Here is a 6,557-nt window from a genome sequence, read left to right as displayed (position 1 = left end):
TTAATAAATCTTTTTTTTTTAAATTTATTTATTTATGATAGTTACAGAGAGAGAGAGGCAGAGACACAGGCAGAAGGAGAAGCAGGCTCCATGCACGGGGAGCCCGATGTGGGATTCGATCCCGGGTCTCCAGGATCGCGCCCTGGGCCAAAGGCAGGCGCCAAACCGCTGCGCCACCCAGGGATCCCCTCATTAAGAATTCTAAGATGAGCATGGTTTCTTCCTTAAATATATATATATTTTTAAGATTTTATTTATTTATTAATGAGAGACACACAGAGAGAGGCAGAGACACAGGAAGAGGGAGAAGCAGGCTCCCCACTGGGAGCCTGAAGTGAGTGATCCCAGGATCGGAGATCATGACCTGAGCCAAAGGCAGACGCTCAACTGCTGCCAGGCGCCCCTCTTCCTTAAATATTTGATAGAGTTCACTGATGACACTGTCTGAGGTAAGAGAATTCCTTTGTGGATTTTTAATAAATTTAATTTTTCAGTATTAGCTCTATTCAGATTTTTGATTACTTGTGTCTATTTTGGTATATGCTGTTTTAAGTTCTGTAGAAATGTATTTATTTAAGTTCTCAATTTCATTGGCTTTACATTCCACATAATATTCCTTTAAGTCCATCGAATGTATAGTGATTTTTTTTTCATTCTTTTCCTTGTGGTAATTTGTGATTTTTGTTTTAATAATAAATCTTCACATGGATTTATCAACATTTTTCTCATTTCAAAGAATAACGTTTTAAATTCTTTTGTATTATGTTTATTTCCTACTTTATCTGTTCTCATCTTTATTGTACCTTTACATTGGGAAAGAAGTGATTTGCTCTTTTTCTAACTTCCCGAGATGGATGCTTCATTTTTTTATTTCCAGCTTTTTTATCTTCCTTCATGCATATACCTAAAGCTTTCTATTTAATTTGAAGTATTGAATGCATCCTACAAGCTTTGTTAGGAGGTATTTTTATTATCATCCAGTTAAAATATACTTTTGTTTTGAATACAGTATTTCTTCAATGCATACGGGTTTGGTTTACTTCCAAACATGGTGTATAATTTGGAGTCTACTGAAAAGACAGAGACCATACAGTTATTTGAAAAGAATTAGTATGTATACAGAATTGGTGACTGGATTGCTGAAAGGACAAACAGAGGACTCTAAGGCACAATGCAGGTAACAATTGCAGCAAGTAGCAGCAACCACCCCAGGGTCTGGGATAACAGAGAAGAGGTAGGGTTTATTAAAACTGAGCAGCTTGGAGGAAGGTTCTACTGTCCTGAAACTCAAATCTCTGAGGACGGAGTTGTGTTCAGAGGTACCTGGGCTCAGAGGCAGAGAGCCCTACAGTTATAGGACTTAGGCACCTGAGGAACAGGCTTTGAGAAGCTGTTTCAAATGTCTACAATGAAACTGATTGTCAAGTGTTGGAAAAACCGCAAATTATTCGATTGAACAGTTGCAGTAAGAAAGTGGTGCTGCTCCTGGAAGCCCAAAGGAAGTATTGAGTCTCTTCTTTCTCCAGCCTTGCACTCTATTGGCAGAGAACCAGATGGCATAGCAGCAAGATAGGCTTCAGATTTTACATAAAACAGAGTAAAGAAGGGTGGTTTGGGAACTGAGAGACAATACTTTATTAGACGCACACATGGCAGCTTTTAAATTATCTTTTTGTTATGGAGCTCTGGCTGAATTTCATTACATTCAGAGAGCATATTCAGTATTACTTCAGTATTGTAAAATTTGTTATTCCTTTATAGCTCATCATGCGATCCCTTTTGTAAATATTTTATTTGTGCTTGAGAAGATGTATGTTTTGTAGTTGTTTTTTTTTTTTTTTATGATAGTCACACACAGAGAGAGAGAGGCAGAGACACAGGCAGAGGGAGAAGCAGGCTCCATGCACCGATGAGCCCGATGTGGGATTCGATCCCAGGTCTCCAGGATCGGGCCCTGGGCCAAAGGCAGGCGCTAAACCGCTGCGCCACCCAGGGATCCCCAAGAAATAAAATCTTTTTTCAAAAAGCTAAAGAAAAAACTTAAGATCTTGTAAAGGTCTTAATTCCTTCCCATATTACAGTGTTTTATATCTATCAATACAGTTGCTTCCATTTGCCTTATGACTCAGGTTTCATAATCAGCAATTAAAGCCAAGGAAATGTGGGAAACATTTGTTGCTTCTGCTTTAAGTCCTGATCAATGGTTGCATCTGTTTCTTATGAATTCTTGGCATCCACGTCCATTCTTGTGGATCTTGGGATGAACAGCTCAGGGTAGGTAGCACGGACAGTTTTAGATGCATGCGTGTGCCTATAGAATAAAAAAAGGCAATCCGGTCAGAGTAAGATTGAGACTCTATATTTGTCAAATTCAGTACTGAATACAGGTCAGTACAATTTCCTTATAATATCTGAATTCTGGGGCGCCTGGATGGCTCAGTGGTTGAACGTTCGCCTTTGACTCAAGTCATGATCCTGGGGTCCTGGGATCGAGTCCTGCATCAGGCTCCAGCAGGGAGCCTGCTTGGCCCTCTGTCTATGTCTCTGCTTCTCTCTGTGTCCCTCATGAATTAATAAATAAAATCTTAAAAAAAAAAAAAAAAGAAATCTGAATTCCGCTGCCTCCTCCAATCCCCCACATGGCTTCCTTTTTCATAACGTCTTCCTTCCTTCCTTCCTTTTCCTCTTTCTCATATTTCAAGGTTCTCTAATCTCTTTGAGGTAGTTTCCTAGAATAGGTAGATAGCTTGCTTTGGTTAAGTTTCTTGTGATAGTTTTCGTCATGTTTGGAAGAAAAAAATTCAAGAAAACGACGGAAGGGAGGGCGACCAAGCTCCACTAAGAGCATAGAATTAATTCAGACTATCCAAATACTATCTCAAAGAGAGGGGAGCCCTGAGGAAGAGGCCCCTCCGCAGGACATGCCGGGATTTGTAGTCCACAAAGTCAGACGCATCAGGATCCAGAAACAAGCTCTGAATGTGTGGCTGGCTGGAGAAAATAACAGAAGTCTGTACAAGTTCTGTACATTGGGCAGCATTTCCAGGCTCCGGAATTCACGCCAGAACGCACGCTGTTAACAAGAACCCAGGCTCTCCCTGCGGCAGCCCGCACTTCCGTCCCAGGAAGGCGACGAGGCGGCCTGGGAATTCTGGGAAGTGTAGTCCGGGAACACTTCCGCCGCAGGACGCCAAGACGACCTCCCGGCTCCTGTCGGGAATTCTGGGAAGCGTAGTCCAGGAGGTCTCTGTGGGTAGAGTCGCTTCCGCTCCAGGTACGCGAGGCCGAGGCCTTCATTCCTCTGCGAAAGGTGAGCCCTCCCTCCCCGGGCGCCCTCCCCGCGGCCGCGCTGACCTGGCCTCACTTTCCGTTGGGCCCGTGGTGACCAGGCCCTCGATCCGGGGGAAGAGAATCCGCCTGTGGCGGAGGACGGGGTTTGTGTTTCCTTTGAATGGGCTCCGTGCAGTCCCGGGCAGCGGGTGCATCCCCGGCTCAGGCCCCGGGCCAGGTTCCCGCGTCGCCAGGAGTGAGGGTCTCCTGGGGTCTGCACCTCCCGGCCCTAACGCGACCACCAGCCAGTGCTGCCGCTTCCCAGTTCGGAAGAATTTCATTAACATTCGGAGAATTTCTTCGCGTCTCTGCCGTCTTCCTCTTCTTGAAGTTGATATTAGTGTCCACCTAATAGAGTTATTTTGAGAGTTCAGCGAGGATGTAGAAGTGAAAGACTGAGGTCTCTTGATAGCAGTCCTTTTAAATTTTAGTTCCCTGAAATCAGCATCGGTGAACCTGGGATGGGGTGGTCAGAGCTCTTGCTGCAGTGTCCCTGGCCCTTCTCTGATCCCTGGAGGAAGTGAGGCTGCATCTAGATACCTATTTTTTTTTTATTTTAATCTAAATTTAAGTTTCTGTAGAGGGTCATTCCTGGGTGTTGTCTGGGATGTCCACTGTGATTTATGCGCGGGTTCTAATGAAGTTGTGATTTCTCTCAGCCTCCTTTCCCTCCCCAGCCTGGATTTCTTGAGAAAGGCCGTGGGGGAGGAGGGAATGACACTTTGGCTCCTGGGAGCAGAGCCTTTCCTGAGTAGGACTTAGCATTCTTTTTCTTCTTAGGTTATCTCCTGTCAGACGAGAAGATATTTCCTTTACTCTTCTATAAATTCTTCTGCCACAAAGATGCCCTGACCTTTGGTGAATACATGCAGGAACGGATAGGGGAGTACTTGAGCAAGAATAATAATGATTATATTTATGGTTTGTTTTTTTAAAGCTTTTGTTTAAATTCCAGTTAGTTAACAGACTGTAGTATTGGTCTCAGGTGTACAATATAGTGATCCAACAACACTTTCATACATCGCCCGGTGCTCATCACAAGTGCATTCCTTAATCGCCGTCTCCTATTCCACCCATTCCTCCACCAACCTCCATTCTGGTAACCATCAGTTTGTTCTATATAGTTAAGACTCTGTTTCTTGGTTTGCCTCTCTTTTCCTTTTGTTCCTTTGTTTTATTTCTTTAATTCCACATATGAGGGAAATCATATGGCATGTCTTTCTTTGAATGACTTATTTCACATAGCATCATACTCTCTGGCTCCATCCACATTGTTGCAAATGGCAAGATTTCATTCTTTTTTGATGGCTGAGTAATATTTCATTGTGTATATATACCACATCTTCTTTATCCATTCATCAGTTGGTAGACACTTGGGCTATTTCCATAATTTGAGTATTGTAGATAATGCTGCTATGAACATCGAGGTGCATGTGCCCCTTTGAATCAGTATTTCTGTGTCTTTTGGATAAATACCAGCTAGTGTAATTGCTGGGTCATAGGTAGTTCTATTTTTAAGTTTCTGAAGAACCTCCATACTTTTTCCACATTGGCTACACCAATCTACATTCCCACCAGCAGTGTAAGAGGGTACCCCTTTCTCCATATCCTCGCCAAAATGGTTTGGTTTTAATCATTCTGACAGATGTTAGGTGATAGCTCATTGTAGTTTCGATTTGCATTTCCCTGATGATAATTAATATTGAGCATCTATTCATGTGTCTGCTAGCCATCTGGATGTCTTTTTTTTTTTTTTTAAGATTTTATTTATTTATTCATGAGAGACACAGAGAGAGGTAGAGTCACAGGCAGAAGGAAAAGCAGGGTCCCTGCAGGGAGCCTGATGTGGACTCAATCCCAGGACTCTGGGATCACAACCTGAGCTGGAGGCAGATGCTCAAACACTGAGCCGTGGTGCCCCCTATCTGGATGTCTTCTTTGGAGACAGATCTGTTCATGTCTTCTGCCCATTTTTAAATTGTATTATTGTTTATTTGGGTGTTGATTTGTGTAAGTTCTTTCTCTATTTGGATACTAACCCTTTACCAGATATGTCATTTGCAAATATCTTCTGCCATTCCAAAAGTTGCCTTTTAGTTTTGTTAATTCTTTCCTTCACTGTGCAGATTTTTATTTTGAGGTAGTTCCGATAGTTTATTTTTGTCTTGTTTCCCTTGCCTCAGGAGATGTATCTAGAAAGAAGTTGCTATGGCCAGTGTTAGAGGCTGCTGCTTGTGTTCTCTTCTAGGATTTTGATGGTTTCCTGTCTCACATAAAGGTCTTTCGTCCATTTTTGGGTTTACTTTTGTGTACAGTGTAAGATAGTGGTCCAATTTCATTCTTTCGTGTGTGCTGTCCAGTTTTCCCAACACCATTTGTTCAAAAGACAGTCTTTTTCCCATTGGATATACTTCCCTGCTTTCTCTAAGATTAATTGACCATATAGTTGTGAGTCCAGTACTGGGTTTTCTGTTGTGGTCCAATGATCAATGTGGAGTTTTTTTGTGTGTGTGTGTGCCAATACCATACTATCTTGATGTCTGCAGTTTTGTAATATAACTTGAAGTCCAGAATTGTGGTGCCTCCAGCTTTGTTTTCTTTTTGGGAATTTTTATGGTTTAGTACAGATTTTAGGATTTGTTCTAGCTCTGTGAAAAATGTTGTTGGTATTTTGATAGGGATTGCATTAAATGTGTAGACTGTTTTTGGGTAGTATAGACATTTTAACAATATTTTTTTTTTCCTGTCCATGAGCATGGAATGTCCTTTTTTTTTTTTTTTTTTTTTACAATTTTTTATTTATTTATTCATGAGAGACACAGAGAGAGAGAGAGAGAGAGAGAGAGATTGGCAGAGACACAGGCAGAGGGAGAAGCAGGCTCCATGCAGAGAGAGAGAGAGAGAGAGAGAGAGAGAGATTGGCAGAGACACAGGCAGAGGGAGAAGCAGGCTCCATGCAGGAAGCCTGATGTGGGACTCAATCCCGGGTCTCCGGGATCATGCCCTGGACTGAAGGCAGTGCTAAACCGCTGAGCTACCAGGGCTGCTCAATGAGCATGGAATGTCTTAACATTTCTTTGTTTCCTCTTCAATTTCTGTCATCAGGTTTTTCCTAGTTTCAAAGCAGAGGTTTTGCACCTCTTTGAATTTATTCCTACCTATCTTAAAACCATAAGATTTTAATGTGCAATTGGAAAAGGAATTGATTCCTTGATTTCTTTTTCTGC

At 42.2% G+C, this 6,557-nt stretch overlaps 1 protein-coding gene across 5 annotated transcripts in view; it reads left to right on the top strand.

The window, feature by feature from the left end:
- Positions 1 to 3,134: 3,134 nt before the first annotated feature.
- The window catches only part of ZNF112 (zinc finger protein 112), a 42,055-nt gene continuing 38,632 nt past the window's right edge, over positions 3,135 to 6,557 (top strand). The window contains exon 1 of one of the 5 annotated variants that reach the window (XM_026013953.2): positions 3,135 to 3,310. The gene's annotated coding sequence lies outside the window, so the exon portion shown is untranslated. The remainder of the gene's footprint in view (positions 3,311 to 6,557) is intronic. The other 4 variants (XM_026013952.2, XM_026013954.2, XM_072754529.1 and 1 more) reach the window with 4 other exon arrangements.

This window comes from Vulpes vulpes, chromosome 1 (genome assembly GCF_048418805.1).
Source record: "Vulpes vulpes isolate BD-2025 chromosome 1, VulVul3, whole genome shotgun sequence".
Taxonomy (NCBI): Eukaryota; Metazoa; Chordata; class Mammalia; order Carnivora; family Canidae; genus Vulpes; species Vulpes vulpes.
This window is presented reverse-complemented; position numbering and strand designations above follow the sequence as displayed.